Here is a 16,471-nt window from a genome sequence, read left to right on the forward strand (position 1 = left end):
AATGGAAATTGTATTTTTCCCGTGAAATAATTTTTTTTTGCTATACCAAATAATATTTTTAGTGCAGTTTTTGTAATTTTTTCTTTGTTTATACAAAATTATCATATATATGTTCTTATTCAATTATATTTTCTTTTCTTTTTTATTATTTGCTTATTATCTAATACATGTTTATTAGCTGACTTCAACCCAAGTAATCGAACATACTCTTCTAAAATTTTCAGTTGCTTTTTCCGTGCAGTATATTCCATTCTCTTTACACGTATTTTTAACGAGTCACGTTTCAGTACGGAAATTCGGCAGAGGATGGGCACCGTTAAGGGCATTTTATTCTTTCTTCCGATTACTTTCAAATTACGTGACAGTTGCAATGACAACATTGAACATCAAAGACATATTATAATTAAGTCTGAACTCGTTGATAACCTCTGGTGTAGCCGTGTAGGATACAAACAAATTTTCCCAGCACTGGCACTGTTAGCGAATTACGGCCGTCTCGTCGTCGTCGTCGGAAAATCGATTACGGGCACACAACCACACCCGTGCGTACAGTTGGGTGGGCAAATCGTATCCAAGTGTCGTAGTAGAGCACCAGGCGGCGACAGTACGGGCACGCGATAGTCTGTTGTATCGGAAAAGTGAAAATTTTCTTGCCAGTTGCAGATTTGGCGTTTGACTTAAAACAAGTTCAGCTGGAACGATCCGTTGGTGTCTATCGCGACGCGGTTTTATCTCTGTAGTTCATTTCCATCATGATTGCTTGTCATCCTTCTGGCTTGATCTTTTCAATTTTGAAATGTGATTGCGTAGAGATAGGATAATTCTCGAAAATAGCGTGCGGTTTGCGAGTGTTGAATGTGAAAACTGCGGAATGATAATTGGTTTGAAAAAAGCTGAATCATTGATAAAGTATTGGAAGGTTTCTTTTAGAAAATGTGCCGGTGCAGCTCAATGATTGCGATTCAGTGAAAATTTGATCAGAAGAATACATAGTATTGAGTTTTTATTTGTGGCAAGTGTGATACAAGAACAAAGCTGAAAGGAAATCGTGTGCTTATTTTTAGCTCGGTACGTTGTTATTAAATCAATAATTTTCTTTTTTTGGAGCTTCATACTTACTATCAGTTGAACGCTTGTGGAAATCTGGAAAGGAAAAGCAGCAAAGTACAGGAATCTTGTCTCTATTAAAGGGATAATCAGGAAGACAAAGTGACATAATTTCAGTAAACTTCAATCAACTCCTGTTCTAGTGGGGGCCTACGATAAAGTAGAAACTTATCCTCTGAATTTAGGTCCTTGCATATGTATGTGTTGCCCGTTCTTGCGTTCCGATACAAAGAAGCAGTCTTGAGCGAAAGAGGAATATTCAAGAAATAGTTATCCTCGAAATTGGATTAATTTTTGAAGAACAATCAACAACAACCTGAGGGTAATTCCCTGATTGCAGTCTTCATCACTTTGCTTGGCTCATTTAAACCAATCACCGATATGTCCTCTGTCGCTCGGGTGAAAACCACCGGTCACCGAGCTTATCAATAATTCTCTGTATAAAGAGCCCATCGAAGCGCTGTTGGGGACTCGGTCTCATTTTCGGATCCGTGCCAAAAATCGCTCATCTACCACACGTTGCAAAAGGAAGCGGGATAGCCGATAAAAAGAGCGACGTTTCAGCAAAAAAAAAGGTATAGTATTTGATCGCCCACCTGCAAAATGTTCCTTAGCCACATGTAAACATGTTGATAAATTGTTCGTGCTAATTTTGGTATGACTTAAAACTAAACGTAGTGCCAGTTGCATAATAGGGTTCCATTAGTCATGTGCTAGAGCCGCTGGAAAAGTCAAGGACGATTCGCAACAAAGATACGTGAGATGTTATATCTAGACCAACATTTGAAAAGGGCGTAACAGCCAAAATGTATTCCTTCTGATTCTTCGTCTACATATAAAGCTTTATATGTAGACAAAGAATCAGAAGGAATAAATTTTGGCTGTTACGCCCTTTTCAAATGTTGGTCTAGATATTGTCTGGAAATGTTATGCGCGAAAATAAGTGATTTAACTTTTATATAACTATGCTGCGTAATTTAAGAATATACCTGCTCACGAATAGGAAGAAAGCTATTTGCGTTCCAATCAGCAGAACAGTTTGAAGAAAATCGAACGTTGAAATGAAAATATGTCCTAAAAATAAGAAAAGTAGGGAATGTAGCGTTTGCATCAAATATTAGTTAGCAAAACATACATTTTTTAAATTCGAACATAATTTGTAAGCAATGAAATGATTACAGGCAATGGCATCTAAAATGAAACTAAAAGAAATAATTTCACTTGCCTTGATTGATGCTTGTTTTAATAATTATAACATAAGTGCCTGTTCCTGACTTGATTGTAAGCAATCAGGCTCAGCAATTTTGCATCGAATTTTAGTTACGTTTTCTGTAGTAACAGATCCAAAAATTCGTATAGTTTTTTAAGACATACTTTGGAAAATGATTTAAAAGATATAGAACAAATTAGTGATTTTTTTTACTGAGGCGACTATTTTATTGTATGTTTCTCGACAGCTCTTAGAAATACCGAGCTTAGTTTAATATCTACGTACATCGGTCTCACGGTAGAAAAATTCATCATTATTGCAGATTCTGTACTTTTATGGATAGGTGCTTTTAGGTCTAGTATTTTCTGATAACTTAGTTATCTGTAGTGGTGAATAACAGAAACTCGAAGAAATTCAATCTAAGCGATTGCTATTTTACATAAGTTCATCTGAAAATCTGTGATCGTCCCTTAGCTGCCAGTTATAGCTGATCTCGATTGATTATATCATATGCGGCTTTGGATGAATAGATGATATGTGAGTACTAGCGGTAAGATGCGCGGCTATAAAGTAAGACCAAGGTTGGTTGGGTTCGATTCCCGGGTCCGGTCTAGGCAATTTTCGGTTTGAAAACTGTCTCGACTTCCCTGGGTATAAAAGTATCATCGTGTTAACCTCATGATATACTCTCATGGATACCTGGTTGGCTACAGCGTCTATACACCTATTCCTGGCGTATTGTAGAGCTCCATAATCTTCGATCTTGGGCGATGTTCCTCCAGTTTACCCGAACGTTCAGGGTCTCCAGGTCCGATTCCACTGCGTGCAGTCAGCGTGTTCATGGCCCTATCTGGTTCTCTGTTGAATATTGTTTTCGCTATTCTTTCTTCCGACATTCGCTCTAAGTGACCAGTCCATTGAAGTCTGCCGTATTTTATACGATTCACAATATTTTCTTCTTTGTATACTTGATACAGCTCATGATTCATGCGTCTGCGCCACACACCATTTTTTAGTCCCCCCCCCCCCCCGAGTATTGTACGCAGCACGAAAACCCCTGAAGGCTCTCCGGTCCGCCTCTTTTAACGTCCATGCTTCATGTTCATAAAGGGCCACTGGTAGAATCAGAGTTTTGTGTAGAGCAAATTTCATTTCCGTCTGCATGTTGAGGGACCTGAGCTTGTTACGTAATCCGTAAAAGGCCCTTTTTGCAGCAGCAATACGTGCTTTAACTTCACGAGAAACGTCATTGTCACATGTCACAAGCGTTCCAAGGTAAACAAATTCTTCAACAACTTCAAACACATCCCCAGTAAGCACTACCTTAGCACCAACACCACTAGGTCTTCCTCTATCTCTACCTGCCACCATGTACTTTGTCTTGGTAGAGTTAAAGTTTTTGCCTATCCTCGCCATCTTTCTCTTCAGTGGGACAAAAGCCTCCACTACTGCTCTGCGATAGGTTCCAATAAGATCGATGTCGTCCGCAAAGCCCAGGAGCATATGCGACCGTGTCATGATAGTGCCGTTCCTCTGTACGCTAGATCTCCTAATAGCGCCTTCGAGTGCAATGTTGAACAATAAATTCGAAAGTGCATCACCTTGCTTCAATCCGTCTAAGGTCACGAACGAGGTTGACACTTCGTCTGCAATCCGAATACTTGATTTCGAGCCATCCAGCCTTTCGCGTATCAGTCTAATCAGCTTCGCCGGAAAACCATGTTCGGACATTATCTGCCACAGCTTATTTCTTTTCACTGAATCGTACGCGGCTTTGAAATCAAAGATGGTGAGTCTGCAAGTTGTACTCCCGGAATTTTCAAGGATCATGTATTCTCTCAACGGATTCTTCAATTTATTTAAGGTTAACTCTAAACCAACATATGCATGAAAAGGGGATAACGGTCAAAATGTATTCTCCCGGTTCCTCGTCTGCATAACAAACGGTTTTTTTAGGTTTTATTCGGGAGCTTGGCCTGCTTTTCAACTTAGTATTCTATTAGCATTTCCTTAGTCACTAATGAAATCTTTAGTTTTTCCTATTTCTCACTTCTCCCTATGCAACATCACTTGTTTCTCAGTGAGTAACAACATCTGTCACACTTACTAAAGATCTAAATTATGCACAACGCGTTGTATGTGGAACTCCTTTGAAACGAAACAAGTGCAAGAGGTGGAGTCTATTTGCAACATCCTGTGGCTACAATGTTAATGAATACACAAAAACCAACAGGGAATTGAATCATGGACCTCGAGATTTGCCACTTTCTACTATATCTATTGCATCACTAATTGTATTCGGAGATTATGTCGTCAATTGCACTGCATAAACAACAAAGTTTTTTTTGTAATTTTTTTGTATCTTTTAGCACACATGCAGGGGACCGTAGAAAATGCTGCTCTGCTGAGTCCAAAGGATTTTGCAACATATCAGAAACATTATGGTAACAGCAACGAATCGAAAAGTTATTTTTTGAGCAATTTATCTGTTTTGTTTCTGATATGCAACATATTGAACCCAAGAAGTTAGTTGCGTGGTAGATTGCAACGTTAGTGGAACGGAAATAAAATAAACATTATGTGTTTCTGAAACAGGGAAGCAAATGCGAATGCCATTTGGTCGAAAGGGCCATTTGGTCAATTGCGGACAAACGGCTTTCGGCCAAATGACCCTAAATCAGTGCCCCTGGAGCCGACGTTCCGGTGCTCCAAAAACTATATGAATTTCGTTATCGGTTAAAGAATCAACTCGGGAAGCAAGGTCGTCATTTTCTTAAATAAAGTTTAATAATTGAATCACCAATATTTAAATCGATCAAACGCATTCTGATTATGAGGAGATGGTCGCGTTCCGGAGTGATTGATAAAACATCCGCGCAATCGCGTTCCGAAGTTATTGAATTACATTGTTTCATTTTCAAAGGGATCACCTTTAAAAAAAATCAAAATCGAAAAAAAATGCATGGAATGATACTTTTTTTCATGTCAAAACAGGTTTTTTTGTGGAGACGAGCCAGCCTCGGGCTGAAGTCTCCTTAATAAAGACAATAAAAAAAGGTTTTTTTGTAATAACTTTTTGTACTAGTCATGAAAATTGCGCGTGCCTTTATATTTTTTCCACAACTATATAACTATGTTCTGAAATGCTTTGTTCAGCAGAGGTAAACTATTATACTTATTCGGTGTCTTAATAATTTGGTTTGATACTATGACGCAGTATATTACCTCACTTCTTCATACATCCAACCATAGACCGTTCCGATAGTTATGAATTGCACTAAAAAATGTTCGGCATTTGATGTATCATAAAAATGTCGACGCCTCCTATTGATTACAATCAACTGTTCTACGGATGTATTTTTTCTCATATTTAGCGTAAAATTAAGAAAATATGAAGCTTTGATTTTTTGATTTTTGAAAAAAATCAAGAATCTGAAAATTCCAAAAAGCTAAAAAATATTTCCGAAAAATGAATAATTATCATCAGTATTAACGTGGCTCTAGAATCAGACGGCTTTCAGGTTTGGTGTAACTTGGTGTAACAGCTACCCTAAGCATGGTTTTGCTATGTACACAGAAAAAAATAATGAAAAGTAATCAGCGCGTAAATAATAAAGACGTGGAAAATTACACTATTCTGAGCGTACATGGATCTTTTCCAACAAGTTTGCCCTAAATGTATGCAATTTACATAGCATTATGACACTTATTGGTATAAAAAGTGACATAATGCAATACAAATTGCATACATTCAGGTGATAATATCGTTTAAATTTACGCGTTTTTTGGCATTCCCTTTATGTGCATTACTTTCGTGTAAATTTCAACAACTTTTTCTATCTGTGTAGTCGAGCATCTTAATGCACGGCTTATACAAGGGTTACCTGAGTATGATAAGTAAATAGAATATTAAGCCCTCCGGAACTTTTATAATGCATTCGCTGATTTTCATACAAAATTGTCATTTTAGTTAGCCGCCTGGCTTTATAATTATCTCCAACTGAAACGTGCCTTTTCTGTAAACATGCATCAAAAATCATTATTTAAAAATTTAGGTCATTTTTGGCTGGAATGCCAAAAATGTCTTCAATCTAATCGCTAGAAGATCAAGATTCTGATCCTCCAACATGAATATTTTGTATGAGTACCGTTATTTCCTGTGGTGTATATGTATTGTTATGTAACCATAAAACGGTAGACAACTTAAATAAAATTTAATTTGTTAAAAAAAGTGTATTTATAATTATCGGAACGGTCTATATCTACTCTTCGAACGATTCAGTACACCTGAATCATTTTGGGCATCACATCAAAATCGTTCCAATATTGGTCAAGACATCCATGAAGCCCAACCTTTTTGGGATGCACTTTATTCCTCCAGTTTTAGAGCTTGACGGTAATCTGCGTGATTGAAAACGGAAGCGATACATCATTGATCGCCAAACATTCTCGTCGTTTGTTCATGAACCGTAGAATATTGTTTGAACGCTTCGACCTGTTGATTTGATTGTTGACCTGTCTGGAGCTGTTGGTAATTAGTTGAATAGTATTTGGATTTGCGTTTGTCGTTTGTTCAATCGAATTAAAAAATTTCAAAGTCTTTTTACGAGGTTTGTTTTTTCTTCGATTTTGGCCTATAGTTTCAATAAAACGAACTGTTGATACTCTAAAAACACAAACTTCGAAGCAAATTCAGATTGTGTTTAAAAATTTATGAAATTTTAGATTGACGAGTTCGTTAGCGGAGTTGATTGGTATATAATACAAATAGCTTGAGGATATGCAAATTGGTTAAGGATAAGTGTCTGAATATGATTTGTTTTGCGCTATGTGATGAAACAAATAAATTCAACCTCGAATTCTCATAGAACTCTGGATGGAATTAGGACGAATTTTAACAGCTTTTAATGTACTCTTAATTTTATTCCAAATAAAATAACTACCGCAAATCGTCTGGTGTAAAAAAAATCTCTTGCACGCCGAGTGCGATAAACTGTGCCACAACTGAATTAGGTTGGAGGAAGTTCATGACCATCCAAAAATATCACGCGCATCATACAGCTTGTCGGTCGCAGTGTCGTAGCCTTCCTAGAATATGCCGCACATACCTAACAACATCTGTCGAAGACGTCGTCGTCGCAAACAGTTTACGATGACAGCCATGATCCACCCTGTTGGTCGGTGGGTTAGATTTTCACATTCTGAAGCGATCGGCTTCCGATGTTCCTGACTGTATTAGTGACCTAGTCAGACGGGAGCGTGATTCCGATCTATACATAGTCAAACATGTTTGTTTTTATTTAGGCAGAAGTTTGGTTTATTGCGTTACAAAACAATAAAGTGCAATTTAAGCAATGTCTTATGAGATTTGGTCACATATTTTTAGCAAATTGGTCACATATTTTTAGCAAGGTTAAAGGCCAGGAGAAGTAATCCTCATTCTTATATCTGTTTTGTCTTAGATTTGAATGGAGTGTTACTCCCATCTTGATTTTTTACAGCAGCCTGAACAAGCGTTTCAAAAAGAACATGTTGCTGAATTATATTTAGACCCATAATACATTTTTAATATTTTAGATCCTTATTGCTGAATGCTATATTGTTCGAGGGTTTGGGAACTATTAATTACTATTAAAGACCAATTTCTCACCTAACTTGTTTATGTTCTTATTCATAATCACGTTAGTTTTTTTTATTACCAAATTACCAAATTATTGAATTAATGAATAAACGAATTAAACCATTGACTAATGAAATAAGGTTTAAATTTTCTATCAACCTAATTGCCTTGCAGACGCAAGCATGCTTGTGCATTTCAGACGATGGCTCAATGAATTCAAAAATAGTTATATAATTATGATACAACATGCGTCTCCACTCCATATGTCCGTGTGCTTTTTATTGCCAAATAATATCGTTATTTTTCAATCATTCGACATGTACCCTGGTCCTTTATTAACTAGTCCTCAACCATAATGAGAATTTCGGATTCTAATAGCTAATTTTCAACAAATAAATATGTTTTGTACTAACGTTCAACATCGAATAAGTTGAATCGTAATAACAACTTGTTAACTACCTAGGGCTCATTTACAAATTACATAACGCAAAAAAACACAGATTTGAACCCCCACCCACCCCTCCGTGATTTGCTTGTAACATTTCCTTTATACCGTCTTACTAAAATTTTACAAAAATGATGAATTGGTATTTTTAGTCAACTCTACCTTAACTTCCTTCATAGTACATAGGATAAACTGGGGTAAAACGCACCCCCGGGGCAAAACGACCTTTTGGCATTTTTGGCGGTGTTTCAGACATATTTTCAGGAATGTTTACTGCTGGACTGGTAGTTCGAGATCCGAACTACATGCGCTGTAGCAAATATGCTCGAAAAATTGCTGAAAATGTCCTCAAAAACGTCAAAAGGTCGTTTTGCCCCGGGGGTGCATATTACCCCAGTTTCCCATAATAATATTTTTAATTAGTAATTTCATTTTTTTATATTATTTTAGTAGCATAAATGTTACCCGTAACAGAACTAAAAAACCCACCCACCCCCTAGACAAACCGCGCGATGTAATTATTGCTCCCGATATGTACACACAATGCAAAAGTTTGTAATTATTTTATATAGCTCATATATCCATCGGTTGTAAATATATTTAAAATCGAGTAGTCTTATATAAACCAGTAACTTACTTCTCAATTACCAGACATCTATATGAGGTCAATGCACTAACTCTATAGTATATAGTATAGTATAGAATATGTACACAAAGAACTAATAGAACAGCTCGTAGCGTGGGTGGTTTATAGACATCCCTCTATCACTGTCATCTCAAGGGGACAATTTTCCCTACAGACAGAATAGCGAAAGCGAGTATCTTCGAGGCGATAATAATGTTGGCCTGTAGACATAGTGATAATAACACTCATGCAGATCATTTACCATTCACCATTACAGTCAAGTAGATATATATGTACCATGGCGGAACAATGTATCAGAAGCTATGTCTTCTTCTTCTTGAATGGCTCTACATTCCAACTGGAACGTAACCTGCTTTTCAACTATTCTATTGGCATTTCCTCAGTTATTTATTAAAAGCTTTTCTATGCCCGCCATTGCATGAGTATGTATCTTGTGTGGCAAGTACAATGGATGCACAGGGTGTCGAGAATGCTTCCAATCCAACCCGAATACATCCTAGATCGGAGCGAGAATCGAACTCGCCATCTCCGGATTGGCAATCCTACGCCTTTACTCGCAACCCGAATAGAAAATACAATAGAATTACATTAAAATAACATTAAATTACAATACATTTTATTGATGAACAATCAATTCTATTGTTCTTCTATTGTACCAATTAAATTGCCTTATTGTTGTTCCAATAAACGAACAATAAAATCTATTGACAGAAAAATGTTGACAATAGAATTACAATAAATTCTATTGTAATGGCAAAAATTTGTTCGAGGAAAAAACGATTTTTTTATTGTTACGGTAACTAACAACCCCTATTTTCTATTGTAAAACAGCCATTTACAATAGGATTTGTGGTGGAAAACAATATTCTTAATAGTTATTCTATTGTGAGCAACAATAGAGTTTATTTTAATTACAATTCAATTTATCGTATTGTTACAACAATTTCTATTGTAATTCTATTGGACTTTTTTATTCGGGAAGGCTAATGGAGACCCCTTTCAGAAGCCATGTAGAATTTGTGAATTTGTGTTGACCTAAACATACTCATTTGCAAATGACTTACTGCAGAAATTTAATTTGACAGTACCTTAGTATATTCCATTGATTTCCACTAAGTGATGCAAAATCCGCACATTTTAGTTGGCGTTAGAAGTTTTGTATGAAATGTTTTTTGAGATAGTGTAGCATAATTTATAGGGGAAGTATGGTCAATATGCGCCCCAGCAAATCTCTTAATTTATTGGTGATTTCATCCAAAACCATATATTTGTGAGGTGTTTATCAATAATCTAACCTATCAGTCATTATATGGTCGAGGAATTCTCAAGAAAAAACAAAAATAACACAAGAGAACGATTTTATTCCAAAATAATGTTTTAAATGAACGACGTTGGGCAAACGATACTCAAAATATTCCAATATTTTTTACCGAAATAGTTCCACTATTTTGAAGAGAATAGTGTCAGTATTATTCTTTAAAGTGAGTGCGTGTTGGCTCTTGTTTTGGACAGCAGAACGATCGCGCGATCTTCCGAAATATTGTGTTTTGCATTGATTGCGCGTCCGGTAATAAAGTTAATCAGTTCAGTGCGTGTTTTTTCGGAGTAGCCATCGAGCAAGCGTTGTGCAGTGCGTGTTTTAGTCTTCGCGAAGTAGTTAAGATATCGAATCAATCTTCGGAAAAATATGTAAGACACGTGTTGCTATTCCGTTTTTGTATTATCATGAATATGGTGCCGTTCAAAAGAAATAATTAGTCGCTTACCAAGGCGATTCCCAATATATTTCCTTCCCAACTAACACACTACTCCTTTCCAGTGCGCTCATGGAGATGCAGAGGATTCCTCGGTCTCTTATAGCAATGAGTGTCGAACTTATTTTCCTCCCCTTATCCTAATTGACTGTGAGGACGCGACCGGCATCGTTATTGGTCTTGAATTAAAGAAACTCCGAAGCATGTACAGTGAGAATAGCTTTCTAGTCCCGGGAAAACTATTCAATTGGTGAGCTGTGCATTATTTGTTGTTTCTCGGCCAATCACGACTAGCAACTACGATGGGTACAGTCAATCAAGCTAAGCTAAGCTAAGTCTTATACTTTAAAGTAGTCAATATTTTAGACTGATTAGACTGGACGACAAATTTAGCAAAAAAAAAAGTTTGTGCTCGCGATGCCCATGTGTTGCATTTGTTGTTCTCGCCCTCTCAAATTGACTGATAAATAGACTTTGTTTTTTGATTGGGAAAATTCCGATATTATTTGGTCACCAATTAGGAATTAGGATTGCATCTTCAAATAAATTAAAATACTAAGTTATTACGATACGAAACGAAAGGTGGGGATTTTGGCAACTGTTTAGCAGCATATAATCTTAATCATGAAAGTATTTGGAGACGCATGATACATGGGTCCGATGATTCATCTTGTGACTAAACTTTTTATGCAAATTGCATCACATTCGTTTTATTGAATAAATGAACGAGTGTGCAAGCATTTGTATGTAACTTGTATTATGGAAAACCTGAACCTAATTGCATGTTGATAAGTACATGTTCTTGGTTAACATGTCGAATACTGCGATCAAGAAATAATTAGAATCATAATTTCAAACAGCAGGTTCCCGGGCGTCTTCTAAGCGATTTTCATAATTCTTTTACGGCTGTTATATCCACCTCATCTAGTTTTCTGTAGTTTGTTAGTAAATTGTACCATGCGTCTTCATATGCTTTTACGCTTATATGCAGCTGAACAGTTTTCAAAATCCCTACCTATCGTTTCCCCTGGGAGGCTCATTTTTTACTGATGGGGACATTACTCATGGGGACATTCAGATTAGATTATCGTAACTTCAACGTTAAAACGACGATCCCCTTCTTAATTTGTGAACAAATAATCTCGGAATTTTTCCCAATCAAACAACAAACCCCAGTAATCAGTCGATTTTAGGGGTCGAGAACTACAAATGCAACACATGAGCATCCCGAATACAAATTTACTGTCGACCAGTGTTATGATAAAGATAAAATGTTTTTTTTTGTATCTAAAGAAAAAGTATTGTTTACATTAACACAAAATTGTATTAAAAAAAAACAACCCACTTTTATTGTTAAAAAAAAATAAATGCAGAGTTTTTGACTGAGTTTTTTCGTGAAACGTCTTGCAAATGTTTATTGGTTTCAGCCGCCCACGACTTTGAGGCAAAATTTGGGTTAATAATCAAGAAAACATGGTGGCGCATTTTACTAAAAAAAATCTCATTAACTTAGTTGATGAAAAATTTCATTAAATGACGAATAAAATATAATGTTGCTTGAGGAAATAAATTAAGAATAATTATTATATTCAATCTGTAAATCGCTCCTGAACTGATAGATATTTTACCTAAAATTGTAATTAATGTAAATCCACGTGAATCGTTTACCGGGCGCCAAGTGTGATACGCAGTAAAAATAACGTATATGTAATAATAAATTGCAGTGATAAATTTCAAAATGATTTTCTTTGTTTTTTTTTCATGATTTCTTTTCTCATGTGGCCATCATGAGTAATTGTCAAAAAATGTTTCTTTGATGACCCACTGCTGTAAACTATTTGAACAGCATTGGGTTCTTTATTTGATCACATAATAACCAAATAGATTTATGATGCTTTCCATCACAAACGTAGAACTGTTCATAAATAAGATCAATAAGCTTTTTATGTACACTCAACCCTCTTTTTACGTCACTTATTGGGGGGACGTAAGCCGAATGTGACGTAAAAAGAATTTTTGCTTAAATTTCTAGTATTTCACTTATTTTATTGATCGTGAGGATACTTTCAAATACATTCACTTACGTCTTGCATGAGGTATTGTAAGATCTCTCCAAATCCAGAGATATGAGATGTTATAAGATCTCCAAATTGTCCTGGAGTTTGAATCAAATGGTCTACCGAATCAACCATGGCCTTCATGATGTCCCAAGCCGTGGTATCAACTAAATTATGTCCTCCGAGGATTTGTCTTTCACTTGCGTCTCAAAACAAATCATATGAGGTGTTGTAAGATCTCCAAATTGTCTTGAAGTTTGAATCAAATGGTCTACTGAATCAACCAAGGCTTCCATGATGTCCCCAGTCTCGGTGTTAACCTAATTTTGTCCTCCGATCGTTTGTCTTTCACTTCCGTCTTCAATTCTTGCATGTATGAAGTTGTAAGATATCCAAATTGTCCTGGAGGTCAAATCAAATAGTCTACAGAATCAACCAAGGCTTCCACGATGTCCAGAGCCGCGGTGTTAACCCAATTTTGTCCTCCAATTATTTGTCTTTCACTTCCGTCTTCAATTCTTGCGTGTATGAAATTGTAAGATTTCCAAATTATCCTGGGGTTTGAATCTAATGATCTACCGAACCTACTGAGGCTTTCATGATGTCCTCAGCAGCGGTATCATCCCAATCATGCCTTCCGAGTATTTGTCTTTCACTTGCAGCTATATAAGATGTTTTAAGATCTCCAAATTGTCCTGGAGTTTGAATGCTTTCAACTCAATTATGTTCTCTGAGTATTTGTCGTTCACTTGCTTTTAAAAACAATACATATGCAGCATTGTAAGATCTCCAAATTGCCCTGGAGTTTGAATCAAATAGTCTAATGAATCAACCAAGGGTTCAATGGTGCTCCCAGCTACGGTATCAACCCAATTATGTCCTCCGATTATTTGTCTTTTACTTACGTCTCAAATCCAGGCATATGAGATGTTTTAAGATCTCCAAATTGTTCTGGAGTTTGAATCAAACGTTCTACGGAATCTACTGAATTTAAAAATAATGATATTGTAGACCTAAAGACCTGTACACCATGACTTTCTTAAATTACGTGGAATGGAACAATAGTTGAAGAGTTATCCAATTTAGTCCTATGGATCAAAACTGGTATGAGTAATTTTTTTAAACAGATAACAGCCTTTTGGTTACACGTGTTGACCGTAAAGCTTATATTTCAGGGATGGAAGACATTAATGGATGATATGCAATGGAACAATAGTTGAAGCCGTATTCACTTTGGTTCTATGGATCAAAAAGGGCATGGCCCATATGAATTGACCGAATTTAGTCACAATCAAATTGCTACAACCATCCCTACAAACATATTAGTTTTAGGCTGATTTTACCGAAGTCATGTAGAGCAAATCTCGCGTAACATAAGATTACGGCTTATAAACCAAAACCATGATTTTCGATTTTCCAGCATTAACGATTGCCTTGTTATTGAATCTTCATGCTAGGTAAAACTCCGTACTTGATATTTCTTAAACAACACTTTTATTGTTATTTTGAGTGAACGTCTCATGAACCTTTTGCACCATAGCGGTTTTTAAGTCCTTTGATTGGCGACCTTAACTACCATGCTGAGCGTTTTGCTTTGGTTTTTAGGCCGTTTACTTTTTATTATTTATTTGAAAATCTGGCTTTAAGTTACTTTAACATGCATATTCTTACTAGGTTATCAATATATCGCATAGCAGAACTGCTCTGGCTAACAAATCTAAACAAACCCGATGATATTACTAGCTTTGAGCGAACGGCTTAAAAGCCAGACGTGCTGCCGGTAATGCGAGTAAACGGCGCGATTTTTGTTTTAGCTGAAATTTTGTAGATTTCGAATAGTGTTTCAATTAATCTAAATTTGCTGTTATAATATAACCATTTACGTATAGCATTGACATGTTTTTGGCAATGGAATGAGTTTCTACTTCAATAAATGAATTAAATTAGTCATAGAAAACTTGAACCTCATTTTTCTCGGTTCAGCATTGTTGGCTTTTCGGCCGTCATCATATGTTGCTCGAGAAATAATGGTTTTCATGACCGTTATAAAACTAAAAATAATCCTTGGGATGTTTGTCTGACTTGTGCTGCTCGGGTTGCTACCGCGGCTGGGGACATCATTAAGATCTTGGTTGATTCGGCAGACCATTTGATTCAAGCTCCAGGACAATTTGTAGATCTTAAAACAACTCATATGCCTGGAATTAAAACGCAAGTAAAAGACAAATACCCTGGAAACATAATTGAGCTGATACCACCACATGGGACATCATGGAAGCCTTGGTTGATCCGGTAGACCATTTGATTCAAACTCCTGGACAATTTGGAGATCTTATAACATCTCATATGTCTGGATTAGGGACGCAAGTAAAAGAGAATTACTCGGATGACACAATTGGGTTGATACCGCGAAGGAAGCATTCATGGAAGCCATTGTTGATTCTGTACACCGTTTGATTTAAACTCCAGAACAATATGGAGATCTTAGAAAACCTCATATGCCTCCATTTGAGATGCAAGCGAAAGACAAATACTCGGATCACATAAGTGGGTTATTACCACGGCCGGGGACATCATGGAAACAATTGTGGATTCGGTAGACCATTTGATTCAAACTCCAGAACAATTTGGAGATCTTAGAACAACTCACTTGCCTACATTTGAGACGCCAGCGAACGACAAACACTCGGAGGACATAATTGGGTTCTTACTGTGGCTGGAGATATCATGGAGGCCTTGGTTGATCCGGCAGACCATTTGATTCAAACTCCAGGACGATTTGGAGATCGTACCACATCTCATGTGGATTTGAGACGCAAATGAAAGAAAAATACGCGGAGGACATAATTGGGTTGATACCGCAGCTGGGGACATAATGAAAGCCTTGGTTGATTCGGCAAACGATTTGATTCACACTCCAGGACGATTTGGAGGACATAATAACCGTGGCTGGAAACATCTTGGAAGACTTGGTTAATTCGCTGGACCATTTGATTCAAACTCCAGCACGATTTGGAGATCTTAGAACTCATATGCTCACATTTGAGACGCAAGTGAAAGACAAATACTCGAAGGACGTAATTGGGTTGATACCACGGCTGGGGACATCATGAAAGCTTTGGTTGATTCGGCAGAACATTTGATTCGAACACCAGGATAATTTGAAGATCGTAGAACAACTCATATGCCTACATTTGAGACGCGAGTGAACAACAAATACTTGGAGGACATAATTGGGTTGATACCGTGGCTGGATACATCATGGAAGACTTGGTTGATTGGCATACCATTTGATTCAAACTCCAGGACGATTTGGAGATCTTACTACATCTCATATGTCTGGATTTGAGATGCAAATGAAAGAAAAATACTCGGAGCATATAATCGGGTTATTACCGCAGCCATGAACATCATGGAAGCCTTGGTTGATTCGGCAGTCCATTTGATTCAAACTCCAGGACGATTTGGAGATCTTATTACATCTCATATGTTTGGATTTGAGACCCAAGTGAAAGACAAATACTCGGAGGATTTAATTGGGTTGATACCGCGGCTTGGGACATCATGATAGCCTTGGTTGATTCGGCAGAACATTTGATTCAAACTCCAGGACGATTTGGAGATCTTACTTC

General features: G+C 36.9%; 1 protein-coding gene across 6 annotated transcripts in view; it reads left to right on the forward strand.

Moving 5' to 3' along the window:
- The first annotated feature begins 541 nt into the window (after positions 1-541).
- LOC134205075 (tubby-related protein 4) overlaps positions 542-16,471 on the forward strand; it is a 220,251-nt gene continuing 204,321 nt past the window's right edge. For 2 of the 6 annotated variants that reach the window (XM_062679970.1, XM_062679974.1), the window contains exon 1: positions 543-1,682. The gene's annotated coding sequence lies outside the window, so the exon portion shown is untranslated. Of the gene's footprint in view, positions 1,683-16,471 lie in introns of all 6 variants that reach the window. The other 4 variants (XM_062679972.1, XM_062679973.1, XM_062679976.1 and 1 more) reach the window with 4 other exon arrangements.

This window comes from Armigeres subalbatus, chromosome 1, assembly GCF_024139115.2.
Source record: "Armigeres subalbatus isolate Guangzhou_Male chromosome 1, GZ_Asu_2, whole genome shotgun sequence".
Taxonomy (NCBI): Eukaryota; Metazoa; Arthropoda; class Insecta; order Diptera; family Culicidae; genus Armigeres; species Armigeres subalbatus.